This window comes from Sapajus apella, unplaced genomic scaffold (assembly GCF_009761245.1).
Source record: "Sapajus apella isolate SASKATOON/1434 unplaced genomic scaffold, GSC_monkey_1.0 scaffold69, whole genome shotgun sequence".
NCBI classification, from domain to species: domain Eukaryota; kingdom Metazoa; phylum Chordata; class Mammalia; order Primates; family Cebidae; genus Sapajus; species Sapajus apella.
The window spans coordinates 258,212-270,906 of NW_022437009.1; the positions used below are offsets into that span (position 1 = coordinate 258,212).

General features: G+C 42.1%; 1 pseudogene; it reads left to right on the top strand.

The window, feature by feature from the left end:
* The first annotated feature begins 9,560 nt into the window (after positions 1-9,560).
* Positions 9,561-9,661, top strand: LOC116531236 (annotated as a pseudogene).
* The last annotated feature ends 3,034 nt before the right edge of the window (positions 9,662-12,695 follow it).

Here is a 12,695-nt window from a genome sequence, read left to right on the forward strand (position 1 = left end):
ATAACCTCTGACTGTCCAGCCTGGTCCTTGCAGGGTCTGCCTGTCCTGGGGCCTGGGCCGCATTCCAAATTGGGTCATCTGGTGCATGCTGCCTGTCTGAAATTCCCCTTGTGGTTTTGCTCACATCTGGTGTTTTTCACTTCTCTTTCTAAACACGTGCTTTGATCCTATTGCTGCTGCAGCAGAAAGATGTCCATGGTTCCAAGGAGCGTAGCTAATTTAGTGAGAGGTGAAAGATACTCCTCTCAACAGGACTTCTAAAAATAAACAGTATCACAGCCTCCCAATGTCATGCTTGAAGCACTTCCCAGAAAACCCCTAAGTTAGTAACTTCTACATGATCTCTCTACAGCCCCCAAACCTCCCACATGCCTGGACTTCTAGCCCCTCTTCTCAAATCCTCAACAGGTTTGGAAGTCTTCCTCGTGTTGTTCTTCCCTTTAGTCACGCTTGGAGTGGACTGCAAGAGTGACAAATGGTTAAAAGCTTTCCATAAGAGCTCCGCGGCCACGTTTCTCCATCAGCTCACACACACTAAGCTGGGAGCTACATAAATTTACTTTCATAAAACCTTATCTACAAGCTTTCCTGTTTTATTTATTTTACCAAACTTTGTTACTCATTCTGCCCCTTGCTTTATCTTACTAAATTTGTTTCTTAATAATAAAAGTATTTTTTCATTACCTTACTATTTTTAGGTAACTAGAGAAGAATTAAAAAATTCACAAACCCAGCACTCTGCCATGGCCATTATTAATTTTTTTTGGTTTTCTTCCAGTTTTATTTTCCTTGCATGTGTGTGTGTCTTTTTGTCTATTTGCTCAGTCTTTTTTTACATAGAATTATAATTTACATGCAATTCTTGTGTCCCCTTCTTTTACTATTTAATATTATAAATGTTTCCCATGTTGCTACATAATCTTACAGATAAAAAATTAGGAATGAAAGGAGATACAGATTTTAACAAAGTAAATGGGCAAAGGGCTTCTTCGACGACCTCCTATAAAGCAATCGGTTCTGAATATCATTTGTGGCACCCAATTCATCTCTGAGTTGCTGGGATTTGGCATTAAGATGAAAAAGACATAAGTGAGTACAGGAGGCAAAACAGACCAATATTTCTGGAGACCAAAGATTAATATGAAGTCACAAATGGCTAAATTCAGGATTTGAGACAATTAACCTTCCCTACGGAGTAAGTCAGCGTCAAGGCTACCTAAACAGTCCTCAGAAAAGAACAACTTATCACAGATATGGCCAGAGGGAGGGATGTTTGGGAAACACTCCCCCTGGGAAAAGAACATCTTCGCCTGGGCTGTGGAAAACCTTAAATAAGTTACATTGTTCACTTCCATTTCCAGAGGGGTTTCAGAGAAGAGCGGAGGCAAGGCATTCCTCCTGTGGGAGGGGTTGCTGGGCTTCCTGGCTGTTTTCTACCCTCTTGGTCTCTTTTTCCTTTCAGTTGCCCCATGTTAGCCCACCCCAAACTAAGAAATGTTACCCCAAATGGGTTAAGTTGTCCTTACCTAGCCGACGTTCCTTCAATCAAACTTTTGCCCTCCTTGCCTTTCTTTGCTGACCTTCCCAAACCCAAGACGCCAGCCAACTCTCCTGTGCCATCTCATCTCTGCACATCCACCCTTACCACACACAGAGGCCGGTGATGAGCAGCGTCTGCATGGCTGCTCAGCAGCAACAGCGAAGGCTGATGATGAATGGAGGTACAGAGGTCTGTCCAGCCTTACTTCTCTGGAGCTGCTCTCCCTACTTTAGGAAGACCCACTGACCTATTATTTGTGTCAGGTACTTTAATCCTAACAGTGCTGGAAGACTGGCACGGCTATTCTCAAATTACAGATGAGGAAACTGAGGTCTGGGGATCTGTCTGTGTCAGAGGTCCCCAACCCCCGGGTGATGGACAGGTACCAGTCCATGGCCTGTTAAGAACAAGGCTGCACACCCCCTGAACTCCACCTCCTGGTCAGATCAGCAGAAGTGTTAGATTCTCAAAGGAGTGCAAACCCTATTGTGAACTGTGCGTGGGAGGGATCTAGGTTGCATGCCCATTATGAGAATCTAATGCCTGATGATCTTCAATGGAACAGTTTCATCTCAAAACCATCCCCACTGCTGCCCCATCTGTGGAAAAACTGTCTTCCACAAAACAGGCCTCTGGTACCAAAAAGGTTGAGGACCACTGATATGCAATAATGAGTAATATTGTAGAGAGACAAGAGAACTGAGAAAATACCCAAAGGTGCAGAGAAACGTACAAAGCAAAATTCCTCTGCATCCATTATTCCCACAGAAATATTGATTACTTTTAAAATACATTGCCTGTAATCATAGCTATGTGTTCATCTATGTGTATGTGTACGTGTGTGTGGAAGATGATAACTCGTAATACATGAGTTTATTTTGCTTTACAAGATTAGGATTCTCTTCTGTCTATGCGTTTGCTAGTACTTCCATAATAAGGTACCACCATGGAGTGGCTTAAACAACACCAATTCCCCGTCTCGCCGTTCTGGCAGCTGGAAGTCTGAGATCAAGGTGTTGTTAAATTGGTTCCTTGTGAGGACTGTGAGGCAGAATATGTCCCAGGCCTCTCTCCTGTCTTCTGGTGTTTTGCTGGAAGTCTTTGGTGCTTCTCAGCCTCTGCCGCATCACCCCAATCCCTGCCTTCCTCTCACATGGCAGTATCCTGGGTGCGTGTCTGTCTCTCCACGTGGCATTCTTTTTATAGGGATACTAGTCATTTGGAATAAGGGTCCATTCTACTTCACGAGGACCTCATCTTAACTTGATTGATTGTATCTACAACAACCTTATTTCTAAATAAGGTCGCCTTGTGAGGTAATGAGGCTCAGGACTTCAACGTATCAATTTTGGGAGAACACAAATCAACCCATGACAACTATTTGTACAGTATTGCTTTTTTTGTTTGTTTTCTACTTACCATTCTATGTGAACATTTTTGTCAGAGGAAAGGACTAGCACACGCACATGTGGGTGGGGAGAGAAGGCCTCAGCAGAGCAGCACAGTGGGAAGCACCCACAGCCCCGAGCATGGAGACAGGGTCGGGGAGCTGTCAGGGCACTGACCATCACTGTGGTTTTCCTGCTTCTCAGGCTTCCTGAGGGCTCCTCAGAAACACGTGTCAGAAAAGAAAAGCTGCCAGGTCCGCCCAGGCTCCCCCATGGCCACAGTTTCCCACCCACATACCATTATCTGGCTTGGAATGGATTCTGGAGGGAGAACTCAAGAGAAACCATAGACACAGACAGCAGGAAGGAAGTGTGAGAGAAGTTTTGGAAGGTGACTGGATTAGATTTGTCAATGAGGAAGCAGCATAATATTATAATTAAGCCCTACGTAGAGTCAAACAAATGTTTTCAAATCCTACCTCTGACACTCATTTTTAAAATATTTTTTTGGCCGGGCGTGGTGGCTCACGCCTGTAATCCCAGCACTTTGGGAGGCCGAGGCGGGTGGATCACGAGGTCAAGAGATCGGGACCATCCCAGTCAACATGGTGAAATGCCGTCTTTACTAAAAATACAAAAATTAGCTGGGCATGGTGGCACACGCCTGTAGTCCCAGCTACTCAGAGGCTGAGGCAGGAGAATTGCCTGAACCCAGGAGGCGGAGGTTGCGGTGAGCCGAGATCGCGCCATTGCACTCCAGCCTGGGTAACAAGAGCGAAACTTAGGGCAGTTTTAGGTTCACAGCAAAATTGAGCAGAAAGAATAGAAGTTTCTCATATACTCCCCATCCCCCATAAGCACAAGCTCCTCTCCATGATAAGCATCCCCACACAGAGTGGCACGTTTGATACAATTGATGAACCTACATCAACACATCGTCATCATCCAAGTCCATAGTGTAAATTAGGGTTTACTGTTCCTGTCACTCATTCCATTGGTTTGGACAAATGTGTGAACACGTATTCACTGATATATATCACATAGAGTATTTTCTACACTGTTATATATCACACAGAATATTTTCTATACTATAGAAATCAGCACTTCTGATTTCTAGAAATCTGATCTGATGTGCAGGAGCGGAGGGGAAGCACCTAGGGAGAGCCACTCTCAGGAAGCCATATAAAGCTGAGACCTGAAAATATAAAGCTGAGATTTGAAAATAGCCAGATGAAGTGCTGTAGGCCTGGGGAGAGCTGAGAGTGTCCCAGGTAGAGAGAGCAGGTCCTAAGGTAATAAAGAGCTCATTGGCCCATTAGAGGAACTGAAACATCAATGTAACTGGAGTGGAGTCAGCAAGGGGGAACAGGGTGCACATGAGGTTGGGGACATCAGCAGATCCCATATCTTGCAGGGAGTCATGGGATCTCACTGGATGCCTATTCTTAAGAGAATGAGGGGGACAGAAGAGCCAAAGGAGGAATAATAAGGGAGGAAGGAAAACTAAAAGAGAGAAATAACACAGAATAAGGGGGATAGAGGGTGAATGGGTGAGAGAGACAGAGAGAAGAGGGAGAAACAGAGCGACAGAGAGAAACACTGTCAGTGAGACATTTTAAAGGTCAAAAACAGAGAAGTGGAGGAGGATGAGGACTGAGCAGGACCAAGAGATTTAGCAAGTCAGAAGTCCTTTGAGACCTCTGAGACAGCAGGTTCAGGGCAATGGTCAAAGTGAAAGCTAGATTACAAGGGGTTAAGAAGTAGTATGTGGTGAGGAAGTAAAGGGAGAGAAGGAAGTTAGCATATATATTTTTAGAAGTATTATGATGAAGGAAAAGAGAAAGTTTGGGTGATAAAGTGAGAATTTCTTCTTTATTTTCATTTTGGATTGGAACTTTTTGAGCATTTTTCTAGGCTGAGGAGAAGGATCTAGTAGGTAAAGATCGAAGGCAGGAAGAGAAAGGAGACCTTCTTCTGCCTGCAGGAGGCCTCATTCCCGCAGGTATTTTGCCTGCAATTAGAAAGTGACAGACTCCGGTATCATGATCGGACCAGGGACCTAAACTATGTGCAATTTTAATCATAGATATGGTTAATTAAAAGACTATATAAACTATCTCCATGGTTTTTAAAATTCCAACTATAAATCGAAATAGTAGTATTTTTAATTTCCGTATTTTAAAACAACTAGCATTTGAAGAAAATCTCAAGAACATCGGATTAGACACTATTAAGAATGTATTCTACTTAACTCAAATGTTGTAACTAGCTTCCTTAATATAATCCGGGTTTCATTTTTGCATTTGATAGAATCCTTTCTTTGCACTTTACTTGGACCATTTATTTGGGCCAAAACCCTCTTAGGGGAGCCCCAGATTTCAGGTCAGTTTGACGTCAATGGCTCTTTTAAAGATATTTAAGTTTTGATTTCCCAGTTGCTCATAGCTTTTCTTATGCCTCAGGAAGACTGAGAAGACACTGACCCTGCCGGGTTGATGGACTCATGGAAAAAGAAAGTTTCATTTTGCCTGCCCAGTTTCCTTATCAGCTAGGAATGATGCACATTTTCCACCTCACCTCCTCCCTTTTTTATACAGCAAAGGAAAAAAGATCACTAAGTTTTATTTAGTTCTCTTAAACATCAAGGTTAAATATGCACATAGTTCAAAGAATCAAATAGTTCTAAATTACTAATTACAAGAAATAGCATTCCCCTACTCCACCCCTTCATTTCCCACTCCTCAGAAGAAATTACTTTCAATGCTTTAATTAAATTTTTTTGGGGGGAGGAGGGGTGATGGTAATCATTGTATACCTAAATAGCTACTTCTTAATTTTCTCTATTGACTTTCTGCTGTCGAAGATGGGGTTCAGTTTTCACCTCTTCCCATAACGTGCACATGTATTTCCTAGGCTTATATTTCTATGTCATTATTAAACTGACACTCAGCGTTTATATTACTATCAAATAAATGTTATTCACACCTCACACAAACTCAGTAATCTTTTTTCCTTTGCTGTATGGAAAAGGGAGGAGGAGTGTTGTGTAATAAATTATGATCACTTTCTTCAAAAATGTTTTGCTTTCTCTGGAGTAAATAATTGTCTCATTTTTCATTTGCCTAGTTTTCCTATGCATATGTCACTAATTTAATCCATACTCTTCTCTAGTAAGTCTCCTCTCAATATGTCCAAACGAACTTGTTATTTCATCAATTTCATCCGGAAGAGAGCTCTTCCAGAGCCTACTGATGTGCTTCTCTCTGGGCTGATTGACCTCTAGGCCTGCTGTACATCTGTCATCTTGGGACTTCCCTCCACCCACATCCTGGGGACTCTCTTCACCTCTGTGTTGAGTGCTCTGGTTCCTGAATTCCACCTCTTCCCCTTTCTTGACTCGCAACACTGTTTTGGTGGAGCACATTCTTCAGTAGTTGCCTAAGAGAGAGTGCAGGGAAGATGTAACATTTGCCGTCAATGCCCTGCCCAAATTCTCTTGGCACTTTAACATCCAGGCCTTCGAAATTGCTGGCACATATTTCTCTTTGCCTGAGAGCTTTGTCTAGCTACTGAAAGTTGGCTCAGGAAGTGTTGGAGAATTAACCCCCTTTTCCCTGGAACAGACCCTTAACCAATGACTGATGAGAGTTAGTAGATAAATATCCCAGCTCACTCAACCATGAGGCGTTTAACCCTGAAGCATGCTTTCTACACAGGCCTCCCAGAGTTCCCCAATGGAGTCAAGTTCCACTTGTTCACAGTAACTTGCTAGATATATTAACTTCCGTACGACCCTTTTCTCATTTCTTTGCTCCCCTACGGATGTTACCTGGGATCATCTTCCCAGTACACTAATTTTGCTCATATTTTTTATTTTCCATCTCTTTTTGCTTTACTTTCTACTTTCCAGATCTATAAGCTTTTTTATATTTTTGCTATCATATTTAAATTTCTAACTTTTTTGTTCTCTAAATGTTCCTTTTAAAAACTAGCATTCTGTTCTTCTTTCGTATATGCACTATTTCTCTTATTTCTCTGGAGATATTATTAATAATATTTTTTTTTCTTTCAGAGATGTTTCTGAATTATCTTTAGGGCATTTCTCTCCAGCGTGTCAGGGTTTCAGAAAAGGCTTTCCTAATATTCAAGCTGGCTGTCAGGGTTCCCTAAGTAAGGGAAGACAGCGTAAGGCAATTTGCTGATAATCTGTTTCTTCCCAGCATGCTGTTCTGTCACACAATAGTGCCTTGCCCATTCTCTGTCTTGCTCTTCCACCAGAAAATCCTCCATTCTTGGACATCATGGGGAAGGGGCAATCCATCTAACAGCAAGAGGGAGAGGCGGCCTGGGGCTTCCATTGTTTCCTGAGCTGATTTTCAATTCAACCTACTGTTTTTAGCCACAGCTTCACCCTTACTTCCAAAAGTACCTCGTGCTACCATTGCTGAGCATTTGAGAGATTCTGAAATGTAAAGTGAGCTGCTTTAGCTTTCTCATCTGCAGGTTTTGGAGTCAGCTTTTTTAGGTCTCTTGATTCAATTACCACTCATTCATCTATATTCTAGCTTTTATTTGTTTTGTTTATTTTATTGGAGATGCAGTCTCACTCTGTCACCCAGGCTGGAGTACAGTGGCATGGTCTTGGCTCACTGCAACCTCCCCCTCCCAGTTCAAGTGATTCTCCTGCCTCAGCCTCCCACGTAGCTGGGACTGCAGGCACTTGCCACCATGCCTGGCTAATTTTTGTATTTTTAGTAGAGGTAGGCTTTTACCATGTTGGCCAGGCTGGTCTTGAACTCCTAACCTCAAATGATCTGCCTGCCTCAGCCTCCCAAAGTGCTAGAATTACAGGCATGAGCCATCGTGCCTCGCCTTACGTTCTAGCTTTTAAAATTATCTCACTCTTGTCCTTTTTATATTTTTTTGTCCTGGTAGGTTTATCCTTAAAAAATATTTACCAGAATTCTTACTTGCTTACGCATAAAGAAACTCTGGAGCCAAACATGCATAAGACACGAGTAACAGTCCTCATTTCTGGACAGGGAGAAAGCGGGAACTGAGTTGATGGGAGACATAGTTGAGGGAAACTTTTCAGGTTGTGCCTCTTTGTATTTTTCTGGTTTTAAATCCATGTGAATCTATGTATCACTTGATCAAAACATTAACTTTTGGTTGACATCTAGGAGGGAGTGGAGCATGTGTTTAATGTGCTGTCTTTAACCAGAAGTCTCAAGTGTTGTTTTTCTAAATTAGCAGCTTCAAAATTGAAACCATGAGAAGCTACCCAGCCAAAAGCCATTCCAAACAAATCCAGGGCCATAAGCAAAAATACAGACAAATTTGGCTTTGTGAAAATTAAAGATTTATGCAAAGCAAAAACCTATACTCAAATCAAATAAAAAAAAGGTCAGAAGACCAAAAACAAATTGGGAAAAAATATTTGCAGCAAGTATTACAAAAGGCTACTTTACTTTAAAATATGGAATTTTGACCAGGTGTGGTGGCTCACACTTGTAATCCTAACACTTTAAAAGGCTCAGGCACGGCCGTGTGCTGTGGCTCACGCCTGTAATCCTAGCACTTTGGGAGGCCCAGGCGGGCGGATCACTTGAGGTCAGGAGTTCAAGATCAGCCTGGCCAACATGGTGAAACCCCGTCTCTATTGAAAATAAAAAACAATTTGCCAGGAATGGTGGCACATGCCTATAATCCCAGCTACTCAGGAACTGAGGCAGGAGAATTGCTGGAACCTGGGAAGTAGAGGTTGCAGTAAGCTGAGATTGCACCACTGTGCTCCAGCCTGGGACACAAAGTGAGACTCCATCTCAAAAAAAAAGTTGGGGGTGGGGGGTGCTGTGGCAGGAGAATGCCAGATCTCCAGGAGTCTGGGTGACAAAGCAAGAGCCTATTTAAAAAAAAAAAAAAAAAGATGAAGTTTTTACAAAGCAATTAAACACAGATGAAAATCCAGTAGAAAGCAACAGGCACCTGGGCATGGTGGCTCATGCCTGTAATCCCAGCACTTTGGGAGGCTGAGGCGGGCTGATCACCTGAGGTCAGGAGTTTGAGACCAGCCTGGCCAATATGTTGAAACCCCGTCTCTACTAAAAATACAAAAGTTAGCCGGGATTGGTGGTGCATGCCTATAGTCCCAGCTACTCAGGAGGCTGAAGCAGGAGAATGACTTGAACCAGGGAGGTGAAGGTTGCAGGGAGCTGAGATAGCCCAATGCCCTCTGGCCTGGTGTCAGAGTGAGACTCTGTATTAAAAAAAAACAAAAACAGGAAAAGGACATGAATACACTACACAGGTAAATAAATACAAATGCCTTTTAATATGGGAAAAGTGTTCAACCTCACTCATAAAGATTGAAAATCAGAACAATGAGAAAATCAGTTTTCACCTATCAGAATAGCAAAATTATAAAATCTGATAATATACATTGGTGAGGTAAAGATTTGGTGAGATGGGAGTCTAAAATATTTTTAGTAGGATTAAAAAATGTGATTAAATTTGCAGTGCATTTTGGTGCTGTCAAAATTTGGAACCTATATTTACCTTTTGACGCTGCAACTTCATTATCAGACATGTTTCTGTGAATCTGCTTGAACTGAACATGAAGACATATTTGCTTGCTCGCTCTGGCTGCACGTATGCTAAAATTGGAAGGATACGGAGAAGATTGTCATGGCCTCTGCACAAGGATGACATGAATGAAGCATTACATATTTTTTGAAATACATATTTACACCGATATTCATTGCAGTAATATTTGTAGTCACCAAAACTATAAGCAACCCAACCCTGCTTATAGTCAGATACTGGCTACATAAATTGTAGTGTATTCATTCAGAGGGATACTAAGAAGCCAATAAAAAGGCAGGCCAGGCACAGTCACTCACACCTGTAATCCCAGGACTTTGGGAGGTCGAGATGGGAGGATCAATTGAGGCCAGGAGTTTGAGACCAGCCTGGGCAATATGGCAAGGCCTGACTCTACAAAAAATAAAAAATTAGCAGAGAGCGGTGGCACACACCTGTTGTCCCAGCTACTCGGGAGGCTGAGGCAGGAGGATCCCCTGAGCTCAGAAGTTAGAGGTTGCGATGAGCTATAATCACACCACTGCACTCCAGCCTGGGAGACAGAGCAAGACCCTGTCTCTAAAAATAAAAAAGAATAAAAAGAATCAGGCAGCTTTATACTTCCAGAATTATCCCTAACGTGTAGTGTTAAATTTACAGGAAAAGTATGGAAAAGTGTATATGGAGTGATTCTATTTGAGTGATTTTTAAGTAAATTTTCTTAAATACATAGATGTGCTTGTGTACATAAGAAACAAATCAGTATGACTACCTCTAGAGAAGAAAACTGGGAAAATGAAGGATCAACAAAGGGAAGGAGAGTTTTTTTCCCTTAAAAACATATGTGTTTGTGTCTATATATAATCTCCAAGTGGATGATTTTAAAAAATAATAGGCACATTAGTTAATGTTTTTTTGGTCGCAAGCAACAGAAACAACCTGTAGTTAATTTAAGCAGTAAATGAATTTATTAAAAAAATATTAGGTAGTTCGCAGCTCTCCAGGAGGACTAGAAACCCAGGTCTAGAGGCTACATAGCCAGAAGCAACACCTAAAATTGTACTGCAGAACAATATTGTGATGTCATCAATTCCTCCACTGCACGGAAATCACTGCTCAGTGAATGCCCCGAGCCTGAACGCTGGTCCCTGCTACTAGAATCGCCAGAACCACCACCACTGTAGCATCTGGAAAAGGATTGTTCTTATGACAACTAACGCCATTGTGTGCTGCAGAACAGATTCGGCAGTCTTTGCTATTTGAGGTCACTAGTTCCTGAGTCAAACACCAATCCAGATCCTTATGCCTATGCATACCAGTAAGGGAAGCTGGGACTTCTTTCTTTCTCCAAGACCCTGGCTCATTGCATTGTGTTTCATTGCTTTCTGCAACTTTCAGAAGAGAGGGAGGGCAACAGTTAGATTGAAAACACACATATCCTCAGATTACATTTGATTTCTCAGACTGTAGTGCTGGTGTTCCCTGCCTGACTTTGCGTCCATGAGTTCTTCCATGAAGTTTTACTTTTAGCTTTCCTATTGCCTATGATATTCCTTATTAACGATCTCCTTGGGGACTACGAATCTTGTACTTTTCAGTCTTTTTATGGCAATTTTCGCTCTTTACTAACACAGATGGATTGTTGTCCAGGTCTTGGGAGAATATTGACGAAGACCTAATAGTATATCAGATGGATGACAAAAGGAGGGGATAAACAAGAAAGGCAAGTTGACATCGATGCCAAATTCATTTAATCAGGGAAAAGTCATTTAGCTAGGTAATGAGGAAGGGTAGAATGCTCATTAGAAAAAGACACGTCTTCTGCCCGTAGGAGCTCACTTTCTAGAACAGTTACTTCTAGTCTCTTTTCTTCATACCACTCCATCAAAAAAAAAAAAGAAAGGAAGAAAGAAAAGAAAACCAGCATACATGCCTAATAATTGCATGTTTACTATAAATCATATATGTTCTACTGTGACATACTAATACTGGTAAAGCCTAACTTTCTTAATATTTTAGATTTAAAAATAAATGGAAGCAAGCATTCACATATGTTTTTCTCATACCTCTATGTACCATTTTGGGCACTTCACTTTGGAGTCTGCTGTTCCAACAAGAGAATCAGATGAACACCTAAAATACTAGAATGCTTGAGAGTATGAAGGGGGCTCTAATATCAGGGTAAGCAAAATATTCTTAGGGCATCAGGAAGCATTGCCATAGGAAAGGAAGGCTGAGGATATTCAAGGACTTCTGACCTGCTCCATAGTCACAGCATCCCTAGGCGTGGGCAAGGGATTAGTGCCAGGCTTGCTTTCCTTGGCTGAAATCTGCTCATGAAGGCTGCACATGAAGACCTACCCCACCCCAGAAGCATCTATTTCCTGACACCTCAAGCATGTGAGGGCTTAATAAATAACATGTCATGCCATGATGACAGGGACAGACCTGTTTGACCCATAGCCCCGAGCCACCCTCAATTGTCTAAGCTCAATGGTGGAGTAGCAAGTACTGTGAGTATGGAGCTGGGAGGCTGAGCTAAATCCTAGCTATCTTACTAACCAATTGTATGACTCTAGTCCTTAAACTCTCTTAGCTTTAATTTTCTCATCTGTAAAATGGGAAAGATAAATGCCTTCCAGGACTATTTACAATTTCTAACATTTGTTGTTTTTCAATGTGCATTACAGGTATCATCTCATGAAATCCTCATGACCAAACAATCGGGTGGAGCTACTATTGTTCCCCTTTGGCAAATGTGGAAGCTAAGTTTTAGAGTAGATAATCTGCTTGCAAGTTTACGTGTCTGGCATGTGCAGAGACGGGATTCTGAGCCTGGCTGGACTCTGAAGTCAATGTCCTACTCGCTCTACTTGGCTGCTGACCGTGAACACACTTCATGAACTCTGAGGTCCAAACAAGGTACAGAGTGTAAGATTTAGTCATTGTCCTCAAGTCTAGATTCAAACCATGTTTGTCTATAGCGTTTATGGGGCTTTTTTCTTTTTCTTTCTTTGAGACCGCTCTGTTACCCAGGCTGGATGGAGTGCAGTGGCACAATATCGGCTCAGTGCAACATCTGCCTCCCGGGTTCGAGTTAATTCTCTGCCTCAGCCTCCTGAATAGCTGGGATTACGGATGGCCACCACCATGCCTGACTAATTTTTTTGGTATTTTTAGTAGAG